The sequence below is a fragment of the Felis catus genome, chromosome B2, assembly GCF_018350175.1.
Source record: "Felis catus isolate Fca126 chromosome B2, F.catus_Fca126_mat1.0, whole genome shotgun sequence".
Lineage (NCBI taxonomy): Eukaryota > Metazoa > Chordata > Mammalia > Carnivora > Felidae > Felis > Felis catus.
Window position 1 is genome coordinate 8899099 of NC_058372.1, and position 27613 is coordinate 8926711.

General features: G+C 43.9%; 1 protein-coding gene across 3 annotated transcripts in view; it reads right to left on the minus strand.

Moving 5' to 3' along the window:
- Positions 1-27613, minus strand: part of E2F3 (E2F transcription factor 3) — a 77536-nt gene that overhangs the window by 14142 nt on the left and 35781 nt on the right. The window lies entirely within an intron of this gene.

Here is a 27613-nt window from a genome sequence, read left to right on the forward strand (position 1 = left end):
CGGAATAACAAATACTGCAAATGCCCCTGGTATTACCGTCTCCAATTCTGTCATCACACCTGATGCGTGGAGGTCTTCAAGTTTTTAATTTGATCTAATTTCATTACAAAAACATCCACCTAGTGTCTACGGACTGGGCACTGGGCTTAGGGCACGCAGGTGAAAGCAAGATAGGTTAAGAGTCCCTGTCTCCCTAGCGCGTAGAGTCTGAGAGGAGACAGATCACTGAAGTAAGTAATTATTGTGTGCCAACGTCTGGGTGTGACAGGTGTCCAGACAGGAATGGTACCGACTGGACACCCCACAGGGCCATGTGTCTCTAGGCTCATTTCTGGGGCAAATCCTCCTAATGAGGAGATGCACAAGTTCACAGAACTCCTCAGGACATAGAAACAGAAGTAAGAGCTTCGCCGGCTTCTCTGTATAAAGTGATCAGTTCATCTCGTTCTGGTCGCTACAGTGGCCACAGCCGCGTGTGGCTCATCTGAATCAACATGTGCTCTAGGTGTCAAATGCACACTGGATTCTGAAAACGTGCCACCCCCCAAAAGGGCAAAATCCATCACCAACTGTTTTTATATAGATTACACGCCAAAATGATATTTTGGCTTTCTAAAATATTATTAAATCAGACAGTATTAAAATGATTATTTCACCTGTTTTGTTTCATATATATTTTTACTATGTGGCTTGCATTTGTGGCAGATACTAGTTTTCCTTTTTTAAATTAAATGTTTGTTTTTAACTAATTAAGTAATAAAATAAAAATAATTGAAAAATGCTATTTTTTAAAATTTAATGTTTATTTATTTTTGAGAGAGAGACAGAGCGCAAGTAGGGGAGGGGCAGAGAGAGAGAGGGAGACACAGAATCCAAAGCAGTTTCTAGGCTCCAAGCTGTCAGCTCAGAGCCTGACGCGGGGCTCGAACCCACGAGCCTTGGGATCATGACCTGAGCGGAAGTCGGACGCTTAACCGACTGAGCCACCTGGGCGCCCCACGTGGTATCTTCCTGTTGGGCAATGCTGGGCTGAAGTTCACTCTCAAGGCCTAGGAACGACGTTCAGTAAATGTCTTAACTTCATCTTCCCCTCCCAAATATTCTGTCAAATCCTCGTGTGGGCCTATTGTTTTGGTTGGCCTGGCAAACACTCTCTTTGTTAGGTAAAAGCCTCTGATTGTCTTTGGGGAGCACCCCCCTCCCTGTGCCAGCACAGGCACATCTGCGCACACAGGTGGCCTGGGCCTGCCTGATCTTTGCGTTCCATCCTCCCCTCCCCCACAGTGACTGGGCCGGATGGCACATGACCAAACCTGGGTGAACAAAGGCCAACTCAGGCATTTTTCTGGAACCGCTGGCAAGAAGGGGTTGTGCCTTCCCGGTAAGGTTGACAGTAGCCAGAAACTACCCGACAACAGAGGCTCTAGAGGGGAAGGTGGAGTGAAGACACGGAGAGAATGGGGTCTAAGGCCATCACTCAAAACTCTGAATCAAGTCATATGCTGGGGACAACAGCTGGTCTTTCCCCAGACTTCTCAGTGGCATTAGCCAATCAAAGCCTCAGTGAAGAGCGGCAGGGTGGGTGGGTCACTTCTTGCGGCCTGCAGGACGTTACCACTGATAGAGGCAAGCTCCATTTGAGGCTCACCTCGAAGCAGAGAGGGGAACAGCTTTGCTACGGAGGCTTTTTCTCTCCACGGAAAGCCATGCAAGAGGTACACCGCTGTATTCTTTCCATGTTAAGGTCCCCAGCAGGGAGTCAAATGGGAGACCCAGAACTCTTGGGCTCCTAAGTCTGTAAACTCTTCCTGAACACTCACAATAAAGAATTGCTCACTGGCCAGGGGCCTGGGGGCATATCAGTTTTCCCTCCCCCATCCAGGCTACTGTTCCAAATTGCTTTGAGGCGAAGACCCATGGAAAGCAGTAAGCTTGTAGGCTGGGGAAATTCCCAGAGATCTGTTGCTAAGAAACGGAGATCTAACTTCAAGGACCAGGACTAGGCTGGTTGTGTGACTTTGGAGAGTTGAACCAATCTAAACACTTGATGGGAAATCTACTAAATCTTAAGGGCACTTCTACTGCCAGAGAATCCTTGAGTCCTAGAATCCTCACGATCTATGAGATCTCAGCCTCTAAGGGGATAGATCACCAAGCCTACATCTACGCCCAAAAGAAATGAGCTGAGGAAGAAGGGCAGCCCCAGCAAACCCTCCTGGGGGCGGTCATATCGGCTACACGAGCTATTCCTGCGGAGTAGACGTGACAGGCTTTGAGAGGTGATCGCTGCGTCATTTTCCTTTTCCAGATGGACGTTTCTGCCAGCCTATCCTGTTAGCACTCCTCCGCGCTGTAGTGGAAGGGGCTGAACGGGATCTGAGATGAACACACAGTAGTCCTTAGGACTTATAGGTCGCAGACCTGAGGACGGGCACGCTAACTGGAATCTCTCTGGGGAAAGAGCTGGCTGAACATTTGATACATCGTGGAGCAGCATTACCTTAACAAATTTAGGCGCACGTGCTTGGTAAAAACAAACACACAAACAAACAAACAACTACATGGGGGGTTTTAAACAGTACGGGCGGTCTCTGCTCACACCAGGACAGATGGAAATCTCTCTCCCATCAGCTCCATTTTTGTTTCTTATGAGTGTGACCATCTCCCTGAACTGCTGAGTTCTTCTGTTTATAAAGAGATCTTCATATCACATGGCCCCTATCAGTAAAGCAACTCATCTATCTGGTGCTCAGCGGAAGGCCCAGCCATCTGGTCCCAAGTAGGAATAAAGGTTGGACGGGAGAGAGGTTACGTAGATCGCCCACGTGGCATCTTTCTGAGGTATTACCAAGTGTGGCTTTTATTATAAATGAAGTAGGTGCTAATTTTAGAACGTCAACCCAAACTAAGATGTTGTAATGTCAAATTTCTGAAAAAAAAAATAAAAAAAATTATATATATATTAGTAATAACTGTCAGGCAGCCAAGCAGTGGGCTGGGGCGGGGGGGGAACAACCATAGTTTCTGCCCATCTGGCATCTGTGGACCCTATTTTTGCCTTCGGGGAAGAAACTTCTCCACAATTCTTAGTTCAGGTGGTTTCTTTGTCTCTAAGCCTGATGAGCAAAAACCCTGACACTGCTCAACATCTTAGGCTGGCCCTTCCCATCGAGGGTTCAAAGGTGAGTGTCGTAACCTGGGCCCACCAATCAGCGTATTCCAGTATCCCTTGGCTAATGGGCCTATGATCAAAGCAGGAGAATCGGCCAGTGTGGGACTTTTGTTAGAAACGATGGGGAAAGTACTGGGTTCTTTTCACTGGGAGTTATTAGTAGGAAGTCCGCCTGGGGCTACCTGGGCACTGAGCCAACATGGAAGTAAAGAGCTGGAGAGGGTGAGTCCCAATGCCTTCAAGTGAGGTGCTAGAAATAGCCATGACCAAAGGCAGGTCTACCCAAGACTTCCATTTTGTATGAACTAACAGATTCCCTTTTCTCGTAGAAGAAAACTGACTTCGGTGACCATTATTTGCAGCCTGGAGTCCCGACAGATCTAGCATGCTAGCATTAGCCAGAACTCAAGGGATATTTGAGTGCTCATAATGTATCATGCACCATGGTGATTACTTTTCACTTGATTATGTTATCTCCTTTTCACAACGTCCCTACAAGGTGGTTGTTATTATTATTTCCCATTCTACGGGAGAAAACGGAGGTTTAGAATGCTCAAATAACTTTTCCGAGATCCCGCAGTCAGTAAATATGCCTACTCCAAACCCATGCTTATAACCACTTTAAGGATTGTGAAAAACTGCCACATGAAAATATTTGAAAAGTTATATTAAACTGATGCCATTTTACTTTATGATAAGTTTAGAGCTTTATTTATTTATTTATTTGAGAGAGAGAGAGACAGCACGCAAGATCATGAGTGGGGTCTGGACAGATCTATCTATCTATCTATCTATCTATCTATCTATCTATCTATCTATCAAGAGAGAGAGAGAGAACCCCAAGTCAAGAGTTGGACAGTCGGGGTGCCTGAGTGGCTCAGTTGGTTGGGTGACCGACTTCAGCTCAGGTCATGATCTCACTGTTTGTGGGTTCGAGCCCTGTCTGTGCTGACAGCTCAGAGCCTGGAGCCTGCTTCGGATTCTGTGTCTCCCTCTCTCTCTCTGCCCCTCCCCTGCTCGCACTTTGTCTCTCAAAAATAAATAGTTAAAAAAAAAAAAAACAAGAGTTGGACAATTGATTGTGCCACCCAGGCACCCCAAGTTATTTTATTCATGACTTTAAAAAAACTTTCCTTTACACAATAAAAGGAATATGGAAATTCAAACAGCACAAATGTGTCTATGAGGAAAGCAACTCTTTCTCCCACTCCTGATCCCATCCCCTTCCTCAAAGGCGAGACTATTAAGTTCCTTTGATCTCCTTTTAGACAATCTATGTGAATATAAGTATGTATACAAAAAACTATACACCAATGATGCATTTATTAACACAGGATGACCTTATTTTTCATAGCTACATAATGCCGGATTCATTAATATCCCACAACTTGTTTACTTAACCAAATACCTGCTAATGGATAGTCAGCACTCTTCTACTGTAAGCATTCATGATGGCACTGTGGGGTGGGTATCACTATGCCCACCTTGCACTGAGGCAGAGAAGGTAAGGGTTTACCTTAATGAGTCATAGATACCAGGATTTGAGCCCACGACCTCCCTGGACTGATGGAAATGGCCCTCCTGTTGCCATAGCAACTTCTGGGCTACCGCGGCCTGACTGCCATCGCAACGCACGTGTATGCTCCAGGCTTCCTCCTTGGACCATGAGCTCAGCTCTCAAGTAGCCTTGCACACGGCATGCACTCAGACAAATTCACTTATTTATTTTGAATGAACCAAGGAATAAATTCCCAAAGTCTCTTGGCAGGTAAGGCACAAAGCTCTGACATCACAAACCTGTAAGGTTTGTATGTGTGTATGTGGAATATACATATATATACACACACACATATGTGTGCATGCATACGCATACATATGCTGGAGACTAATCGCTACATATTTGGGAAGATTTTCAAGAAACATATGGGGGAAAAATTAAAGTTGCAGAAGGACACATCTGAAGATTTTATAAGGGTAAAAAAACTATAAAATATAGACTTCGCTCTAAAATTTTCCATGTATCCATAGAGGAAGACCCACATCAAATGTTAATGGAGGTTATCTCTGAGAAGTAAAATTAAATATGGGGTAATGACTTCATGTTTATAGTTTGTAAGATTTATTTGACAAAGCAATGTGTCTTTTTTTTTTTAATTTTTTAATGTTTGAGAGATAGAGAGAGAGAGAGAGAGAGAGTGAGCAGGGGAGGGGCAGACAGAGAGGGAGACACAGAATCTGAACAGGCTCCAGGCTCCGAGCTGTCAGCACAGAGTCCAATGTGGGGCTCGAACTCACGAACCTTGAGACCATGACTTGAGCCGAAGTTGGACGCTCAACCGAGCCACCCAGGCGCCCCGAAGGCAATGTGTCTTTATACATACTAAAGTTATACCTAGCAATTCTATTCTTTGGAGTATATTCTGAGAACATTGATGTTGTTTCTAGGATTTGTCTATTGAAAACAGCACAGCTGTTTTCTTGAATATTTATATTTTTCCACCTATGTCCAACATAAATGCCCAATCAGAAGAAAAGTTCAGTAAGTTATTGTACATTTATATAATGGAAGGTTGTGCAATTAATGATATGCATCTATATATGTAAGTTTAAAAGAAAAGTAGGTATGAATGTAAAATGTTATTTTTGTAGGGAAATTATACACATAGGAAGAAACGATATCTAAGGCTATACACTAAATCGTTTAAGAGTATTAATCTTTGGGTGGTAGGATTACAGTGATTTTATTTTCTTCTTTCTAAATCATTTAAAAGTGATCATGGGTTCCTTGCATAACAAGACAAAAATTTCCATCGGAGGTTAAACAAAAGAAGGCTGCTGGTTTGGTTTTTAGACTGTTAAAAATCTTCTGTACCATTCAGTAGGTATGGGTATGAGTTCAAAGAAGAAATGGGCCATACTAACAGAAGGGCATCCCCCCTCACGGCGGGGAGGGAAGTGGTGTTCTTATCTACCATTTGGCTGAGCCACAGGAAAAGAATTAAATCAAGAAAAAGGCACGGCCTGCTGTCGTTCACAAACTGAACCCTAAAATAAACTCCCTTTACCCCGTTAATAAGAGACCTGGGCAAAGGAAAGAACCAGATCCATAATACGTTTTGTTTCATGGCCAAAGACAAGGCAGGACGTTTCGAGCAGAGGATGAAGAGAAGTAAATATGGAGGCTAAAAAGATATGAGGGCCAGGTTAAGCTCCTTAGCGGAATGATCCAATGGAGAGAATCTCTAGTTTGAGACCAGACCACAGATGAATCTCACTTGGGTTCTGGCCATCCTTAGGTCAGTAGGTCGGGGCAGGAGGATTTCAAGAAAGGAATTCCCAGTTTCCAGCTGTGACTACATACTAACACAATCTGGCTAACCATTTTAAAATCCATTAAATATTTATTAAGTGCCTGCTGTGTACCCAGCCCTGCACAGGCAGGTGATAATAAAGGCAACATGGTGGTCCCTGCTATAAGAGAGGCTCCAGGCAAATAATGGGAAATGCACGAAGAATGCCACAATGAGCCCATGGCTGGGGGCAGGAAGGCAGGAAGGGGGGCTGGATGGAGAAGATGGTGGAGGTCTGGAGAGGGTGGAAAGAGCTGGCGGTGTTTGAGCCACATCCTGGAAGGCAAGGGGCTCTGTCCTGCAGAGAAAGGTCTGGGTGTCAGATCTCCAGAAGGCTGTCCAGGCATAAGCAGAAGCACAGGGACTTGGGAGGGGCTGAACCAGAACTCTGGTTCAGAGGTGCTGGTGAGTAGGGAGGGGCTTGGGTGCAGAAGGTGAAGAAGGGGCCACATCACAGTCCCTTCCGTGCCATGTGGTTATAAACCACACTCAGTGTCCCCTTTTCCTGGAGATGAAGTTACCCAGGATGAAGAGCTCTAAGGTCCTCCCCGGCTTTCCTCAGCCAGGTCAAGTTCAGAATTGACAGGCGCAGCGTCTCTATGAGCTATTAGGTGAGAAAGCCTAATCAGAAAGCGAACTGTCTCCCAGGAACTGGGGAACTGAACAGAAATGCAGACGGAGGCGTGTGGAAACAAGAAGAGTGCATTTTCTCTTGGTGAAGATTTCCCCTTAAATCCCGCATCCCAGCCACCACCAGTGGAGAGTAGTCTCTCTTCTCTCAGACATGCTCCTTCCCATGCCTCCCTGCCCCAGCTAAATTTCCCCATCACTGGGTACCTAGAACGCCCCCGAACTTGGCCATTTTTTTTTTTTTTTTTATTTTTAAACTACAGATCTAGGATATCTTCACTATAATTTGTGTTTGCAGACTGGTCTGGGAATCTAAGCACATACATACGAATATTTCTAAAGGGCAGAACTTCTGGAATCGAAGCCATTTACTGATGAACTGGTGATTGCTTCCCTTTCTACAGACATTTGTTTTGTTTTTAAGAATAATTTGAGGGACGCCTGGATGGTTCAGTCAGTTAAGCGTCTGACGCTTGATCTCCAATCAGGTCATGATGTCATGGTTTCATGAGTTCGAGCCCCACACCAGGGTCTGTGTTGACAGTGTGGAGCCTGCTAGGGATTCCCTCTCTCCCTCTCTCTGCCCTTTTCCCAGTCACTGTCACTCTCTCAAAATAAACAAACATTAAAAGAAAAAAAAAAAAAAGAATTTGAGAGAGGGCGCCTGGCTGGCTCAGTTGGTAGAGCATGCGACTTTTGATCTCAGGGTCATGAGTGCAAGCCCCAAGTTGCGCATGGAGCCTACTTAGAAAACAAAACAAAACAGAATACTTTAAGACAATTTAAAAAGAAATTAATGCACATGATTTTTAAAAACCCACTAGTTCAGGCAGCTTATAATGGCTACCTCCCCAGGGGAATCAATTTTATTCTTTCTCCTGGTGGTCACCTCTGCATCTCTAAGGAATAAGCTTGCTCAGCTATTTCTGGATGAAAATGTCCAGCCCCCAGTGATGACTATCATCCAACCGAAGATTACCTCACCTTTTCATATCCGTCACATCTTTTTCTCCATTGTATTACCCATTCTATCAAGTCCCCACTATTTCTCCTGCCTGAAACACTTGGACCTCCTGCTGTCTAGACCCTAGACGGACAGTTCCGTGCGCCTGTTGCAAAGCTGTCATTCTCTGATTTTCCACTCACTGTACAGTGTGGAAGCCTGAAGGGGACATCTGTCCCTTTATTTGACTGCCCAGCCTCTGAACCTTCCCACCCAGGCTTAGGAAACTCCCCACTTGATCAGTCTATGTGGGAGGCATAGCTGCCCTTCTATCATGGAAGTAGAGGACACCCTGTGCTCTTTCCCAGCTTCCCCAGAGCTTGGACCAGTCCTGCTACCTCAGCGGGAGGACAGACACGTGCAGCCACTCCGGACCCAGAACCCAGAGGGGCTCTGGCAGAGCAGCGGGCCGGCTGGCGATGGCTGCTGGAGCCCAGAGAATCACTAGATTTGTGATTCCACTGGATTCGTTCTGTGGATTGACATTTTGGCTGTGGCTCTGTCTGCTGGTCCTTGCTGGTTCCTGCCTGTCCTCCGAGCCTGGTTCTCTAATCCTCAATATCCTTCCATAAATTCCTTCGCTGCTTAAGTCAGCTGGGGTTGCCTTCTGTTGCCTGCGACACAGTCAGTTTCCCGAGCCCAATGCTAGTTGACTGCTTTCCTGGGACATATCCGAAGAGTAGTATGGAAGGGAACGTTTGAGTCCCTGTATGTCTGAAATGTGTATTTCATCCTCACACTCGATAGGCTGGGTAAGCAAAGAATTTCAGGCTGAACATGGGTTGCCCTCAGCACTCAGAAGCCACTGTTCTAGTGCTTTTTATATCCAGCATTGATGGTGAGAGACCTGTGGCCATTGATCCTCATTCCCTTGGAACTACTGGGTTTCTAACCTCTCTGAGAGATGCCTGGCCTGTCTTCCATTTATTGTAAAATTTCGTAACATCTGTTCAGGTGTGCAACTTTTCTCACTCACGGTGTGAGGGACTCCTGGGCTCCTAGAAGCTACTGGCTTGGCCTTGAGCTAGAAGAAATATTTATGTCGAAAATCATCCCCTCTCGTTTTCTCTCATTTTCTGGGAATTCCTATTCCTCTTAGAGGGATCCTCTAAAGCTCCTATTTTCTGTCATCCCTTACATCAAATCTAACTTCCATTCACTATGTTTTTTTGTTTGTTTGTTTGTTTGTTTTGTTTTGTTTTGTTTCAGTTTGGGCAACTAGATTTTTCATTTCCAAGAGTATTTGTTTTGCTTTTGCTCTCTGATCAATCCCTTTTTCTAGCATCTTGTTCTTTATGACTAGGAGCGCCTCTCCTTCACCACTAATTGCTTCTTTTGAAGTTTTCTTTTGTTTCCTGTTTATTTTCTCCATTGTCCTCTTTTCCTGCTTAAAGGAAGTCCTTCATGGGAACATCCTTTTTGCCTCTGCTTTTGTGACTCCTGAGGCTCTCCAAGGCAGACCCACGCTCTCTCCGCCATAGCTTCCTGTTCTACTTTACTGACCGCTACTCCTCAATCCTTTCCCTGCTTTCCAGGAATCTGCCCGATGATCTGGTCTGCTAAAAGCCCCACTCTCATTGTGAATAATGAAAAACAACAATGACAAACTGTTTACTATTATTTTCGTAGGGTTTCAAGGGAAAGGAGAAAACTATGTTTGACGACCTGCCTTTCTCTCTCTCTCTCTCTCTCTCTCTCTCTCTCTCTATATTAATATATATATATATACACACACTTTTTTTTTTAATGTTTATTTTTGAGAGACAGAGACGGAGTTTGAGCAGGGAAGAGGCAGAGAGTGAGGGAGACACAGAATCCGAAGCAGGCTCCAGGCTCCCAGCTATCAGCACAGAGCCCGATGTGGGACTCAAGCCCACGAACCGTGAGATCATGACCTGAGCCACAGTCGGTCCTTAACCAACTGAGTCACTCAGGCGCCCCGACAATCTGCCTTTCTGAACCAGATGTGTCTGTGTATTTAATTCTCATTCATCAGCACATGATACCGACTACTCACTATATGTAAGGCATGGTGCCAGGCACTTCCATCACAAAGGCACTGGTTTCTTTTGCATAGAGGAGCAGGAGCCCTAATACCCTTCCTACCCAAGTATCTACCCCAATAATTGAATACTGATCTTAAAAAGCAAAAAACCCTGAAAACCTTTTACAGATTAATTCTGTATCTATACCAAATTAAGAGTAAATGAATAAGAAGCCCAAGAGAAGGGCCTGGTTAATAAATGACACAGATTTAATGTCATGCAAATGAAATAAGAGGAAATAAGCAAGATTTTTAATAATAAAAAATGTTGGGATGCCCTTTTCTATAATAACCATTGTGGTCTCTCAAATGGAGAGGGCAAAAGGTTTTGAATCCCCCACACAATGCTCAAGCTTAATTATTCCCTTTCAGGTCTACACTCTACATGGAGTACTATTCAGTTTATCTTGATGTTCCTTTTCAACTCCTCATTTTTGGTCTTGGGATTTTACCTCACTTCAGTACCAAAGGAATACACCAGGAGTTGACGTTTTCTGCAAAAGGCCAGGTAGTAAATATTTTAGACCTTGTCGGACACGGCCCTGTTTGAGTTCTTTAACACTTCTGTGGCAGGAAAGCAGCCATCATGCATAAATAAATGGGTTTTGCTGTATTCCAATAAAACTTATTTACAGAATAAGCCGGGGGCCAGATCTGGCCCATGGGTCACAGTGTGTGGACTCATGCAATAAACCATTATCCTCCTGCAATTTATGCTTTTATTAAAGGATACTTACATTGCTCACACCAAATACTGAGATTTTATGAAATAAGCCAATCATGTTTTTGGATAATGGAATTATGTCTCTGTCCTGCTTGGTGTTATACATAAGGACTAAAAAGAGGTACTAAAAATACAAGCAAATTTGAGCTGTCCATTTGAATAGCTGAACCTCATCCCATCCATAGAAAACAATGACAATTAAACACACAAAGATACTCCTTTTTACGTCCTCAACGATTTATAGCTAAAGAGATAACTTATAGGTTTAATGAAGAGCTGTAAACAAATTCTTACTATGGGTTTGACACAACAGTTTTAGATAATATTAATTTCTTCATGACTTGTACCAAAAAAATCTCTCGGCAAACTTTCTCCCGTTGAGTTCTTGTAGAAACATCAGAGTAACTATTCTGAATCTCAACCAGTGAGTTCACAGAGAATGACTTCAGAATGTAGTTGGTAAAATGGCTTGCAGCACAATGCAAGCATCTTAAATCTCAGGAAAACAGCATGTGTTTAATGACTACCATGGCTCTAAAGGACAGGACACTTGGTCCTGGGTGGACATAGTTTCACAAACTGTCCCCATACAGGAGCATGATAAATGGACTCCAAGAAGTAAGAGCACTTTTGAAAGATTTATGAACCTAAGAACTAAATGAAGAACTTCCTCTTAACGTAGTGAAGTGTTACTTTAAGTATTGCAAAGAACAGAAAGCAGACATCTGGTAGCCTTGTGTCATGTCAGGAATATCCAATACTTGTACAACTGACTCGAAGATCAAAGGGTGCTACTTTCCCATTCACTCAACTTTCATTTAGTGGTCAAGTTAAATTCCTGTATATGAGAGTTGGGAGTTTTTGGGTCGTAACAAAGTAAGGAGGAACCTGGGTGGAGGCCAAAAATTCCTTGACTTGAGGAGATGAAGCGGAGAGTCCACGGAGGTCGAAGTAGCTTAAACTTGGACAGAGCATTGAAAGGAGAGAACTGGTCAGAGACAGAATCTTGGAAGTCTTCAGAAGGTCCCTCTTGAGAATTTGGCAGAATACAGTGTATGGATGTGAGGAAACTACCCAAGGCCAGGAAAAACAAATGCCTGAAAGAAATAAAAAATAAAGAGTGCCTAGCGCTCCCATAGGGCCTAGAACTATAAAATTGTAAGCACACTGTTCTTTCAATTGTTTCTAGCAGACAAACTGGAAAAAAAATAAAAACCAAAACAAAAAGCAGCCTTTATAATTCAGAGGCACAGGTAGAGTATTCAGAAGGCTGTTGCTGTATTGGTGAGGCAAAAGTAGCCCTAGAATAAATGGTGCTCTGGTCCCATCCTACAAAGCAAGAGCTGAAAGATTAAACTCTTCCAAAGAAACTTAACTGCCTCTCAGAACAAAACTGAAGAATATTTACAGAAATACAAAAGTGTCTAGCACCCAATAATGACTATCATCCAACCGAAGATTACCTGGCTTCCAAGAAAGCATGAACATATGACCATAATGACATTAGGAGAAAAATCAATCAATCAAAACTGACCTAAAACCAACACAAATGGTAGAACCAGCTGATAAGACATAAAAAAAGTTAATGTGACTGCATTCCACATGTTAAAAAAGCTAAGTGGAGGGATCAGTGATTTAAACTGATAGATTCAACAAGTTCAATGAATCCCAAACACAAGAAAACCTGGAGAAAACTGTAATAAGGCACATCACAATCGAATTGCTCAAAATCACTGATAGAAAAATCTCCAAAGCTAGTGGGGGTGGGTGGAGGAATACGTGGCAGAGAAATAAAACTGAGGTTCCTCATTTTTAATAATACAGCCAGAAGACAGTACAGCAGCATCTTTTTAAAACTGAAAGAAAGTAAATTATCAAGCTAGAATTTCATACCCTGCAAAAATAGCTTTCAAAATCCAAAGGCAAATAGACTTTTCCCACAATATAAAAGCTAAAGGAATTTTTTTTTAACCAGTGAACTCACAATAGAAGAAATATTAAAGGAAGACCTTCAAACAAAAGGAAATGATGCCAACTGGAAATATGGATCTACACAAATGAATTAAGTGTATCAAAAATGGTAACTACATGGCAAATATGTGACTTCTTCCCCCCTTATATTTAAATCTCTGTAAAAGACAAATGACTAAACAAAAATAGTAAACTACATTGTGGAATTTATAACATAGGTATAAGTAAAATGCAGAATACTAGCATATTCTAGCATACTAGCATACTAGCGAGAAGGGAAGAAATGGAACTGTATTATCATAAGGTAAGAGGTATAATCTTAAGCATACCTAAAGAATGAGTAGGGGTAAGTGCAGAGAGCCAAGAACAGCCAAGACAACTTTGAAGAGAAGAACAAGGTCGACAGACTTGCCCTACCAGATATCCAGACTTGTATGCTAAAACTACAGTAATGAGTGAAATGTGTACTGGCAAAGGGATAGGCAACTAGACCAAGAGAACAGAACAGGAAACCCAGAAACAATTCCACATGTACCTGGAAATGTCATGTGTTACAAATGGAGCACTGCAGGTTGCTGGAAAGGATGACTGTTTTTTGTTTGTTTTATGTTTTTGGTTTTTTATTGAAGTCCAGTTGGCACACACCACAACATTAGTTTCCGGTGTACAACACAGCGATTCAGCAACCCCATTCATTCTGCTATGCTCACCACAAGTGTAGATACCAAAGAATGACTATTTCACAAATGGTGCCAGGACAATTGTTTATCTAAGAAGAAAAATAAATAAAAGTGGATCCCTACCTCAAACCACACACAAAATTCAACTTCAGATCTAAATGAAGGGACCAAACTTTACAGTGATGAGAAGAAACAAAGGAAATATTTGGCTTTGATTTTTTTCTTAAACAAGAAAGAGACACACAAATAATACATGTGAAAAACTGCATTAAAATTGACTCTGGTCATCAGAAGACCACAATAAAGTCAAGCGACAGGTTACGAGAAGATATGTGTGATGCACACAGCCTCCTAAGAATTATTATCCAAAAAAGATATAGGATTAGAAACTGGCAGGAAAAAGGAATATAACCCGAGCAAAATAGAAGATAAGAAGAGGCAATTCCCAAAAGAGGGCACTAAATGGTCAAAATAGTAAAAGATATAATCGGGGAAATGTAAATTTAAAATAAATAATCTTTTCACACTCATCAGATTGGCAAAAAATTGCAAAGTCTGAAAATACCAGGTGCTGCAAATATGCAAAACTGTTGTATCTTGCTAGTGCACAGGGGGGCTGGGGCTGTAAACCCCCTGGAAAAAAGTTTTATCCGTACTTAGTGAAAACCATCAACCCCTCAGCATGCACCACAAACTCCTGCACATATGCACAAGGAAGCATAAACAAGAATTGTACCAGGCTATAGTTATTGGCATCGATGAATCACACAAATTCTGAGCAAAACAAAACAAAACAAACAAAAACAAAAAACACCACAGAATGAACATGGTGTCCTTACATAAAGTTTTAAAACAGTTAAGACCTTATTAAATAGCGTTAGGGTACTACATATATAATATGAGTACACACACACAAGCCATATACAGAAAAGTATGTGAGAAACAGGAAATACAGAGAAAAAAGAGAAAAAGCAATTGGGGAGGAAACAGAAATCTTCAACTGCATTTACTGATGTCACCACACGATGCTATTCTTTCTATCCTTTGTATCTGAAATGTTTCACATAGTTGATTTTAAAAAACAAGTAGGAGTCAGCTGGCAAGACAGAATTATGGGTATGTGACCAAGCACCTGGAGGGTAATCTGGCAATATTATTAACATTTTAAACACGTAAACACCTTTTGACCCACAACCGTACTTCAGGAAATCAATTCATCCTAGAGAAATACTAAAAACATGCAGAGAGACACATATGAGGACGTTTGTTATAGCATTATATTTAATGGGGGGAGGGGGACTTAAAAAAACAACAACAACAGCAACAACCCTAAATGTCTATTGTCCATTAACAGGGGGATGGTCAGGTAAACCATTCTATGTTATGTACACCCACACTGCAGAACATTATGAGGACACAGTATTCTACAGTGAGGTCCACCTTTGGCTTTATCTAGTAAGAAAAAAAAAAAAGAGCAAGTCAGAACTGTATTTGCAGTATGGTCTCCAAAAACAGCCACTGTTGACAGATACACAGAGAAGGCCTCGAGGGAAGTCTGTCGGTGAAGAGGAAGATAAAGGGTGGAGGAAGGCAGGGCCCTCTACTGATGGAAGGTGTGCCAGAATACAGTGTCTCTGTAATTCATTTTAAATTCGTGAAAACAGAATACAAACAAAACAAACACATGTTAAGAACACAATAAGAGCCTAGGCACCAAAGAAATTATGAGAAATCAGAGGAACCGGAAGTTAAAGGTAGGAAGAGTGGGGCCAGCTAGGCCAGAAGTTCTTAGGTGGTGGGCTTCTGGGGGCTAGGGTGCAGGGGGCCTCCATGGAGAATGGCAAAGGACAAAGGTCGATGAAAGAATGAATGGATGCCAGGAAGGAAGGAAGGAAGGAAGGAAGGAAGGAAGGAAGGAAGGCAGGCAGCCTTCAGACTTTAGAATTATTGGCTGTTTCTATAGTATCAATTCTCTACACATTCCCTGTAGTTTGGTAACTCCCAAAGTTTTAGAAAGGAAAACTAAAATTTATCCAGTGCTTACTGTGTGCTTTCATATACAGTTGACCTCTGAACAAAATGGTCGGGGCACTGACCTGTTATACAGTCAAAAATTGCGTATTAACTTCTGTCTCCCCCAAAACTTTACCTACCAATAGCCTACTGTTGACCAGAAGCCTTAATGATGGCGTAAACACTTGATCAGCACGTATTTTGTTTTTTTTTTTTCAACGTTTATTTATTTTTGGGACAGAGAGAGACAGAGCATGAACGGGGGAGGGGCAGAGAGAGAGGGAGACACAGAATCGGAAACAGGCTCCAGGCTCTGAGCCATCAGCCTAGAGCCTGAGGCGGGGCTCGAACTCACGGACCGCGAGATCGTGACCTGGCTGAAGTCGGACGCTTAACCGACTGCGCCACCCAGGCGCCCCCAATCAGCACGTATTTTGTATATCATGTGTATCATGTACTATACTGTGACAATAAAGTAAGCTATAGAACAGAAAATGTTATTAAGAAAATCAGAAAGAAGAGAAAGTACATTTAAGAGTGCCATACTATATTGAAAAAAAACCCACATAAGAGTTGACCCGCACAGGGTCAACTGTAGATTATTTTAATTACAGAAAAGTGGGTCCTCTAACAAACCTTTAACTTGTTAAGATGACAATGTCTTTGTACTAAAAAAAAAAAAAAAATCAATGTATAGGTGAAGGATATTAAAAGGTACAAACTTCCAGTTACAAAATAAATTTAAGTCCTGAGGATGAAAAGTTTTAATGAAAAAAAAATTAATGTAAACATAGTGACATCAATCCTCAGATACACTGACTATTCAGAAGCATATTTCACATAGCATCTTGGTAACTGGAGGACTGAAAACAGTCTCTTCATCTACTGGTGTGAGTGATACTTGGTTTTCATCGCTGGTGTCGCCAGGGTCAGTGAGTCCCCACCAATAATCCCGGCGAGTTCACTGCTCTCACTGGGGCTCTTCCTTGTGGGATCACTGAAGAACAAAACAACTGTGGAAAATCTGACTTAGAACCTCAATTCATGTGACCCTCCACAAGGTAAATAAAGGATTAAGCAGCTCTGGAGGTGGGAGAATCACCCCCAAACACCCAGACTGGGGCAGATGATGGACCCTCCATTATCTCCATTGTTTTTCTCCCAATAACTTCCAGAGAAGCATCCTAGAGCCCTGTTTCCAGGAAACAGAATATTAAAAAAGCAGTAGCTACACATAGAAGCAAATTTTGCCCCTTTGTCATGGAGGGTTTTACCAACAGGCCTATGACCCTGAGGTTGAGAAATCTCCCAGAGTTTGAAGGACAGAATGGAGTCCCAGGCAGGTGAATACGGTTACACTGATAAGATACGTGTTGGCCCTAAGATGAGACTTCAACTGTCGTAAAACTGAGGAGTAGAAATTTACCTGCAAAAGGGACCACCCATGAGCTTTCTCAAGTGGAGGAAACAGAATGGGTCCAGGAGGAGGGTTCGGAGAGGAGCCAGACCAGGCCAGGTAGGTAGGCAGGGGGGCTCACGGGCTGTGTTGGCTTCAGTGAGTCCCGCTCTAGTAGGGCCCGCTTCTGCTTGTTCTAGGATTTAAAGACCCCTCAACGTAGAGAACACACAGGTGGATCCTCTTGATCTTTCTTTAAGTTTTTTTAAATTTTATTTTTTTCACATTTATTTCTTTTTGAGAGAGATAGTGCACATGAGTGGGGGAAGGGCAGAGAGAGGGAGACAGAGGATCTGAAGCGGACTCCGTGCTGAGCGCAGAGCCCCATGCGCTCACAAACGAGCCGTGGGATCATAACCTGAGCCGAAATCAAGAGTCGGCTACTTAACGGACTGGGACACCCAGGTGCTGCGACATCCTCTTGACGTAAGGGCAAAGCAAGACCGCCATCAAAACAGAAGCTACCACTCTTTGAAAGGAGTCAAATTCCTCCACTTACATCCTGCGATTTTATGAGCCCCCAGGTTCTGATACAGAAATCGGGTGTTAACTCCCTGTTGGGCTAACCTGGGCAAGCATTCTGATAGAGATCATGACTCCAGAGCCTCTGACTTACCCATGAAAGGTTCAGGACAAGGTCTTGGCTTGTCTCTTTTTTTCATGTTTATTTTTGAAAGACAGAGCATGAGTGGAGGAGGGGCAGAGAGAGAGGGAGACACAGAATCTGAAGCAGGCTCCAGGCTCTGAGCTGTCAGCACAGAGCCCAACATGGGGCTCGAACCCACAAACTGTGAGATCACGACCTGAGCCGAAGTCGGACGCTCAACCTACTGAACCACCCAGGCACCCCGGCTACTTTCTACTTTATAATGAGCCACTACCTTTGAGGCAAAGAAGAAAAATCAGACTAGAAAGGCCTACGGCAGAGATCGTTACTGAATGTGTATGAACCGTGTTCATTTTCCAAATGCATGTAAGAAGATCCTAAGAATACACTAGGAATAAACGCTATGAAAAATGTAGGATGGAGTAGTGGTGATACAATAGCTCTGAAGATATACAAACTTTGGGATACTGAATTCAATGAACAAGTAGACAAAGGAAAATGTTCTTTAAACGGGTTTTGAAAAAAAAGGCTGGTCTAGTGCGATATAGGAAAGGGATGTTGATAATGCTAACCTTTAATAATAAAACCAAGAGCAAACGATAAAGTTTATCAAGGACCGGACTCCATCCAGCAGCTCCACGATTACAGGAAAAGCAACAATTTGTCTGAATAGAGTCTTAAGCTCACATGGAGCTCACGAGCTCTCTCGGGGGACACGAATGAGTGGTGCATACAGACAGGTGGCCACTCCAAAGCCTGCGTCCTTTTTTCACAAGCGCGTTTTTTCCTAGCCATTTACCTTTTCCAACTCTAGCCTATCTACCTTAGAATGGTTCTAGGCATCAGATGTTACCTCAACAGATACTTGTTAATAGGGCGACCAAACAGAGACATAAGGATCTCAAAAAGTACTCCACTTGAACCTGACGATTAGGAGAACAATTCCTCCCTAATCTGTACTTATTTCCAGATGTAGGCAAGGGATGGAGGTTTACGAAGGAGAGACTCTCTTCATCTCTGAAGCCACTATATACATAGGATTCTCCCGCTGGTTCTCAACCTGGAAAGCTCCCCTGTGGGCAAAGTGAGTTCATAAACCTGAAAGGCATTGCTTTCTTGATGAATAACCCTGAGCAAACTCAAAGGACGCCACGTGAGGGCTCACCTGAGAATCCATCTAGAGATTCCCATGGCCAGTGTTAATTTAACTATTTTGCAGTTGATCATCACCAATGCAAAACAAGTGCCTACTTAGTAAAAAAAAAAACAAAAAAACAAAAAAACCCACAAATACTTATCTGTGGGATAAATAAAACTTCAAGATCTCTACAGATCATCTGAAGCTTACATATCTGAGAACATTAGCTTTGTAAACTAAAACTAACCAATCCAAAGGAAAAGCCCCGATAGTTTCATTAAACATGATTAATGAATCTTGTAATTACGTTGGCACTTTTCTCAACTAATGGACTGACAGACCTTTACAAAACTGATTTCTATTTGTACTCATACACTGATTGTATGGCTTTACTAAAATGCATGCATGTGTAGACAGTCACTTCATAAAAATCAGGGAGCATGAGAGACAGGACTCTTAGAATCAAGTTCCAACTTAGGAGAATGTTTTTTATGATGATACTCTCAGAGCGGTTTACAAAAGCGACCAAAATAAACTCTAGGGACAGATACATTAAAATGAGTGTTATTTCCACCCTGTTAGTATATAGCTCTTTTAGTCAGTTTGCAAACTAGAACTTAAAAACACTTTTTTAAACTGGCAGGCTGTAGAGTAATGGCAAGAAACTTTGGTCAAGACACAGAGCCTCCCTGGGTCTGTTTCCTCACACGTACAAAGTGAACAGAAGACCAGAAGAATCCCTGAGAGTCTCTGAAGCCTCACCCACCAATAAGTTCACCTCTTTTGTTCATTTGTGTGTACCAGCTTTGAGCAAGATGCCCCAGCGTGTAGTGACCAGCACCTGGAAAGTGTTAAGTTCACCAGACATATTTGACTTGATTTACAGTTACCAACACAAGGTAAGGGAAATATACTTCCAAACACCATCGTGGCGGCACCTGGGTGGCTCAGTCAGTTAAGCATCAGGTCATGATCTCGCAGTTTGTGAGTTCAAGCCCCGCGCTGGGCTGTCTGCTGTTAGCACAGAGCCCGCTTCAGATCCTCTGTCTCTCTTTCTCTGTCCCTTCCCCACTCACGTGCTCTCTCTCTCTCTCAAAAATAAACATTCAAAAAAAAAAATTAAAAAAAAAAAAACATCGTAGGATCCTAAGCAAAAATTTAATATCCAGGGTCTCTTGATTTGTGACTTTGTAGCCAAACACAAAGCTCCCTCCCCAGCTCCTTCAACGGTTCAACTTGAGGTGTGGCTAAGGCACATGCTTCCCCACCAGATCCTTCAGATCCTTCGTGAGCTCTTCCCTTGGGCTCCTAAGGGTTTGGTTCTAGAGCTGACTGGAGTCGTAAAAGGGATGAGAGAATTTCTTTCTGTCCCCACCCTATTACCACATGGTTTATGAGCAAATGGCACCCTGGTCAAAAGCGTTTGGGACACCCTTGCCCCAGGGCCACCACGAAAGAACACTTACTTTATTACGAGCTGTGCCCTGTCTTCAGGGAAAGCAGGATGCTTAGAAAGTTTTGTACTCCATCCTTATCTCCCTTTTTAGCCGACTATGGCTCCCTTCAAGGAAACTTGTGCAGCAGGGGGTCAGTTAATAAAATCATGGGGCTTCTAGGAGGCAGAGTTAACCACTGCTGTGGACAAAACACTATCTGATGGCAGAAAGGTGGGAAAAGGTCTAAAAAGGACGGTGGCTTAGATAGCAGATGCTTCTGGGGGTCAAAAGTTTCCAAAGGGGGTTCGAATCAACCTGCTAAATGCATCAAAGCAGAGCCACTGGGAAAGCCCGGTGCTGACCCGGACCCCCTGTCACTTTGCCAGCTGCTAACAAAATCAGCAAGTGTATTACAATGAAATACAGAGGATGCAGAGAAATGGGTTCTTTGGAAGATGAGAAAGTCACCCAAAGAGGAGGCGATTTAAGTTGCAAGCAAGCTGCAATTTCAACTACAGATTTCTCGTTCTGATTGCTTTTGTCATTTTGGGGACCACCTTCTCGCCTGCGGTATCTGCTCCTGGTTACAGTCCTTGTCACAAGTCCCGCTTTTCAAACTGGGAACGCACTAGGAAATTTTCAGAAGTCTGATGTCTGGGTCCCCACCCTTGAGATACTGATTTAGGTGGATGGGTATGGTCTGTGTGGCAGGGTTCTTAAACGCTACCCAGCTGATTCTAAAGTCCAGCGGGTGTCAGAATCACGGCTGTAAGCTGAACCCTTCGGCCCAAAAGACGCTGCTGTTTATGGGAAGTCCGCCTTAACCTGCCAGATATAAATAAGCACAATTATGGTGTGGCCGACAGTCATCAGGGGTAAATATGTATTCTGCTCTGATATCAAATTATTTTTAAAGGCAGAGGGGCAAAGGACGAGAGGGAACAATGAGGCTTTTGTAGAGGTAAGACAAGTCTTCAATGCTCCAAGACTTCTTAGCATATTATAGAAACCAGTTTTGCTGGTTTTTTATTATAGGACAAAGGGAATCACTGACCCAATCGCAGAATTTTGGATGTCAGATGTTCGAGCCCAAAGTATTCCTGAGATATCTTTGGGACTTCTGGAAAAACCCAGGGGAGCTTTCTACTCAAAGAACACCACCGTCAAAGGACAGATGTTGTTTGGGGCGAGTCTTTACATGTTTCTGTATCAAGAAGATAAGGCCCAAACCCTATCCACCTAGAAGGCAGAACTACAGGGTTGTAAATTTCCATTAAGAGGCTAAATATAACTTGTAAGGCCATGGCTCTCAAATTTGGGCAAGCTCAGAGTCCCCTGGAGGGCTACTTACACACCACCACACAGGGTCTCTGATCTGAGGGTGGAGGATGGGGATTCGCCTCTCTGATGAGCTCCCAGGCGACGCAGAGGCTGCTGGCCTGGGAACCACACGGAGAACCCCTGTTTTCAAGGGCTCGCAAATGGCGTGATTCTTGAGTGGCATTAAGAAATGTTTCCGCCCTGCTTCAGGCTTTGTGACCAAGAGACAAATTACCTTGAGAAAATGAGGCCCTGTCTTAGGATCTCGAGATGCCAAAAGGCAAAATGTTATCATTCTCCTAAAGAGCAAGTTCCTCCTAGGAGGAGTTCGGTTAACTTTATTCATTCACTCACGAGTAAACGTCACCCTCGGAGGAGAAAGTGGAAGGGCTGCCTTAAAAGAGAAGGACCCAAACATTCTTTCCAGAAAATAATTCACCCATGGTTTGTTTCACAAGGGAATACTGGCTATTTTTCACTTATAAAATGTTTATAATGTGGCATTTAAGGGGAGGCAAAGGTGGGCTTTATAACTAAGTGGTTGGGGCCACTGAGTTATATCTGGAAAAAGAATAATGTCGAAGCCTACTTTACAAAACACAGGCTCAATCTCAAATGGAGCCAATCTTTAAATGTAAAAAAAATACCCATAGAAGTTCTGCAAAAAACATACACGCAAGTTGGACAACTTCTCTGTGTGTGTGCGGGAGGGGAAGAGTGGAGAATACTTTCTTCTTTCATTTTTTTGAGGTTTATTTATTTATTTTGAGAGAGAGTGCGCGAGGTGGGGGCAGAGAGGGAGGATCCCAAACAAGCTCTGCACCGTCAGCACGGAGCCTGACGCAGAGCCTGACGTGGGGCTTGAATCCACGAATGGGGAGTGCTTTCTAAGAGACTCAAAGTCTGAAAGCCATAAAAGAAAAAAGTGGAAAAAACCTTGCTACGTGAAAATTAACGTCTGTATGGGGTACACAAAACCTCAAAGACTAAGAAAATGACAAACTGAGAACAGCCTTTGGAGATCGTATCATGGACTCAGAACTAATTAACCTCCCTATTATATAAAGAGCCCTACAAACCAATAAGAAAAAGGTCAACAAACCAATAGAAGAATAAGTACAAGAACATACAGTTTGCAAAAAAACAAAACAAATGCGCTTTAAATAGGAGATGCCCAACCTCACACTTTAAAAAAAAAAAAAAAGGAGGCACATTCAAACCATATCGATATTTTATTTTGCATATCAGATTGGCAAAAAACCAAATGGGTGATGACCTCCTCCGTTGGTGAGGCTCTCGCAGCGGTGGTAGGAGTGCAAAAAGACACAGCCCTAAGGAAGGCAATCAACACCACTACAAATTGACGCGCACACATCCTCTGGCCAAAATTCCACTCCATCCTGCAGTTAACTACAGAAACACCTGCACCTGTACGAACTGATACGCGTGCCACTTTGTTGGTAACAGGTGAAGGCTGAAAGAATCCAAGAGTCTGTTCATGGGAGATTGATTTAATAACCATGGCACACCCATACAACAGAATATAAAAAATAACAGGCAGTTCCGTATGTTCTGGAAACTCATTAAAGTGTATCATTAAATGTGAAAACGAGGTGGAGAATAATCTACAGCTATCTTTTCTAAGAAAAGACAAAAAATAAAAAATACATAATTTTTTGAATTTGCATGAACAGTGGAAGAATTCACAACAAGCTATGGGAAACGATGACCTATAAAGGTACTGGAGGACAGTGCTGGGGGGTGGGGGGTGGGAACAGGTTTGAGAGCAAGATTTTCAAGCGTACCTTCTTATAAAAGTTCCTTTATAATAGGTATTGAAATCAACTTGTCAACTATATCATAAATGAGAAACTTCGGTGTACGTGAACTTTTTTTTTTTCTCTGCATGTTTGCAGCACAATCCAAAGCCACTGCGCACACACACACACACACACACACACACACACACACACAGTAGTTAGTAAATACCAGTCAAGTGATAGGGCTTGGCCAAACTTATTGACCTCCAGGAGGCCAGACACTGGATGGCAAAGTCCACTCTACATGCAAGGACTTTTCAGAACAGCATTTACTACAGCAGGCCTCTGGAGATCAAAGAAGCCAGGCTTTTAGTCTTACTGGATCATTCAATTTCTATAAATACCCTCTTCCAATTAAGCCAATGAATTTACATTTCTTTGGAGCCCATGCTTTTAAGTGAAGCTCAGATGTTAGCCCCAGAATGCTTTTCACTTTGTGGCACTTTCCTCCCCCCACCTTTGTTTTAATAAATAAGCAGTCAACATCAGCGCCTGATTGTGGACTTCAGGAATATACAATTCCCCAGATCAGACAAGAAATACAATCCACCCTTCCCCCACGTCTCAAGCCTGCGTCTTATCTAACCCAAAGATGAGGCAACACCTTTAGATACTGTACAAAGTACACCACATGGGGCACACAAATTAGTCATAGTAATAACTGAGGGTTTTCGGTACCTCCATGTTTTCCAGAAAAGATGACAGCTTTTACATAGTTCCTAAAACATCATACTTTTAAAGTCATTCCCTATGTTTAGACTGTTATAGAAAATTTGCAAAAATGTCATAAACCTTATATAAATGTGACAGTTTTTTACATTTATTTTTAATTTTTTAATTATTTTTTAATGTTTATTTCTGAGAGAGAGAGACAGAGCGTGAGCAGAGGAGGGGACAGAGAGGCGGGACGCAGAATCCGGAGCAGGCTCCAGGCTCTGAGCTGTCAGCACAGAGCTTGACTCGGGGCTTGAAGCCACGGACCGTGAGATCATGACCTGAGCTGATGTCCGATGCTCAACCGACGGAGCCACCCAGGCGCCCCACAAAAAATGCTTTTAAATAAAGACACACACACTTAACTTACTCTGGGCACATGCCAAGGCTCCAGAGTTCTCAGTTCTATGATTGTCTGCCACAGATCAACAGAAGAAAACCGGTGCGCTGACCTCCCCTGTCCCGATGCCTCTCGATGCCCGGGATTTCCAGAAGGACATCTGTCAGTGGGCCGGGAACATGCCAGTCTGCACTAACTCCCTGGAGAGCCGATTATCATTCCTCTGGACGTGTTTCCAAGCCATGGTGTGTTTCTCGTGCACGGACAGCACTCATGACACAACCCAACCAAAAAAAGCCCACCACGCAAACTAGCTTTGCACATCCTCTGCTCCGTTTGGCTAGAGTTACCACCTGGGATCCACCTGGAAAAAGGTAACGAGGAGGGACGAGTGAAAAACTTTTCCCATCAACCCTCAGGAATGACCCTGGAGTAAAATCCTAGCTAGCATATCACCGGGAAGTCGAGTGGAAAAGACCCAGAGACAGAGCATCCAGAAGCACCAGTCCTCCAGTCCTCGACCTAACTCACTGTGTGACCCTGGGCAAGTCACGTCCCCTCTCCGGGCCTCCATTTGCTCAGTCCCGAGAGGCGGCGGTGGTACCCGAGGTCTCGCAAAGGTCTCTTCGGGCGGTGCAGAGACCGGAGCTCGAGGGGCCTTGCTTCGGACAGCAGCCTCTGTCACTTGAAAACCCAGTGTAGTGGCAAGCATAAATTATGTCGATGACTGTGGGTTCTTCTGTGGGTGACTGCTGACAGCGAATGGATGTGCTGTAACCCAACGCGTGCACAAAGTGACTTCGCAGCCTAATCCTTTAGATTTCCGGCTCCTGATTATACAGCAGTCTCGGCACAAGATGACATAATATAAAAAATAAATTCTCTATTTCCTCCTGTCCCCCCTATCCTTGGAGACCGGATCAGTGCAAATCACTCACGCTCTGGGGAAGGAAAAAAAAAAATCCCAGAAGATGGTTGTGGGTCTCAATCCGGGGCATTGGTGAACTGCCTCCAGGCCCTGTTTGAGTTCAGAGGCCCAAACACACAGAGCGGTAGCTTGGGGTTATGATTACATTTCTGTGCTGAGGGTTGGCGGTGGGTTGTCAGATACAAAGCAAAATGGCAAGACTTATTGGCTCTGCCTGTGTGTGTGTGTGTGTGTGTGTGTGTGTGTGTGTGTGTCACATAACACACAATAATGCAGTACTGCTTAGCTCATTTGTCCGTTGGGCAAGAAACAAGAGAGGCGGTGCCCTTCCCCCACGTCTGTCAAAAGCTGCAGGACACCAGGCACTGCCTGGTCGTATTCCCCTTCAAAGTGACATTAAACAGGATCACGGGGAGGTTCCTCTCTCCTCTATGCTCTGTGGACCAACCTATTTTGCCCGACAAGAAGACGCAAGCTAATCCATTAATCTAACTTATTACACTGCCTCCTGATATTACCCAAGAAAGACAATTTAAAAGACTGTCATCTTCTGGGTCCGAGGTGGCCGCATTTCTTTATAAAGGTGCAGCAGAACAGTGACATTATAGGAAACGGCTTTTTTGTTATTAATCAGATTTATCTGTTTGAAAACTTCTGACTTCTCAGTTTCCCTCTAACTCCCTGTGTTGTCTATCCAGGCAAAAATAATACAGAGGGTGGGTGACCCGTCCCATTTTTCATTTCCTGGTCCAGAAACAGGGGTCAGCAAAGACCCTGTCAGAATGCTTCCGACCTTCGGTGCTGCCTGGGCTGTGACACAAGAGCCATCTATGCCTGTCAAGCAGGTGCTGCGCGAGCCCTCAGCTGTAAGTCCTTACCCTTTTGGCAAAACGACCGCCGTTAGTATGTGCTGGGCCTCTGTTCAGAGTCAGATTTGCCCTGCCGGGCACTGTTATTTCATCCCCCCCAAACTTCGAAGTCACAGATGACAAAACTGAACGTCTGCTAGAGAGCGGCAGAGTGGAGACCCGAGCCTGTCTTTCCAGTACCCGATTTGTCTCCGAGAGGGATGTGAAAATAACGTCCTTGGCTCTTGCAGAAGTTACCGACTGCAAGTTGTACCACGGTTTTATAAACCAATGCAGAGAGACCAACGGTAAGACGCGTTGTGGGCATAAAAGAAATGTAGGTCTCAGCAAATGGAGGAAACGCTCTGATTCCTACACAAAAGGAATACCTCCCTGTGACCTGCGGCCCACTCCCCACCCCGACTGGGGCTCAGTGTGACTCCTTCCCTTGGGGACCTGGCCTCAGAACAAAAGCCCAGTGGTCCTAATGCCAAGGGTCCACAGCCCAGTCCCACATGCCCTCCATCCACCCCCAGGATGGAGGGGGGGACTTCCTGCAAACTTTGGACGGACTCTGCGACATCTCCCAAGATTTAACAATAAAGTCTTGGGCACCTGGGCTGCTCAGTTGGTTAAGCGACCGACTTCGGCTCAGATCATGATTTCACGTTTCATGAGTTCAAGCCCCGCGTTGGGCTCTGTGCTAATGGTGTGGAGCCTGGAGCCTGCTTTGGATTCTGTGTCTCCCTCTCTCTCTCTGCCCCTCCCCACCGCCCCGGCACCACTCAGGCTTGCGCTCTCTCTCAAAATAAATACACATTAAAAAATTATAGTAAAGTCTTGAATGGCTAAGGAAATGTGTTTTCTGTTGTTTTGTTGTTGTTGTTCTTGTTTGTTTGACGTAACCTTTCTTTTCCCAGGACCTTGCTTCCAGGTGGGGATGTGGGGTCAGCCGCCCACATGCTGCCCTCCTGCTCTGGGGTCTGGACACCCCTGCGGCAGGGAACTGACATACAACAGAAGCCAGAGGAACAGGTCCACAACGTGACTTCAGGTGGAGGTGGACGGCCCACTGGGGATCCCGCAAGATGCTACGTGCTCTCCTTCTGTGAAGGAACTAAGAAATGGACAAGCCTTTCGTCTGTTCGAGGTGTCAGCTGTGAAGCTCTATTGAAAAAATGGGGTGTCTCAAGGATTCGAATGAATATACCTCACAAAGACCGAGCTTGTTGCAAATCATGAGTGCACCTAGATGCACCTGGGTGGCTCCGTTGGTTGAGCATCGGACTCTTGATCTCGGCTCACGTCATGATCTCACGGTTCGTGGGATTGAGCCCCGCATCAGGCTCTGTGCCGACAGTGTGGAGCCTGCTTGGGATTCTCTCTCCCTCCCTCTCCCCACCCCTCCCCTACTTGTGC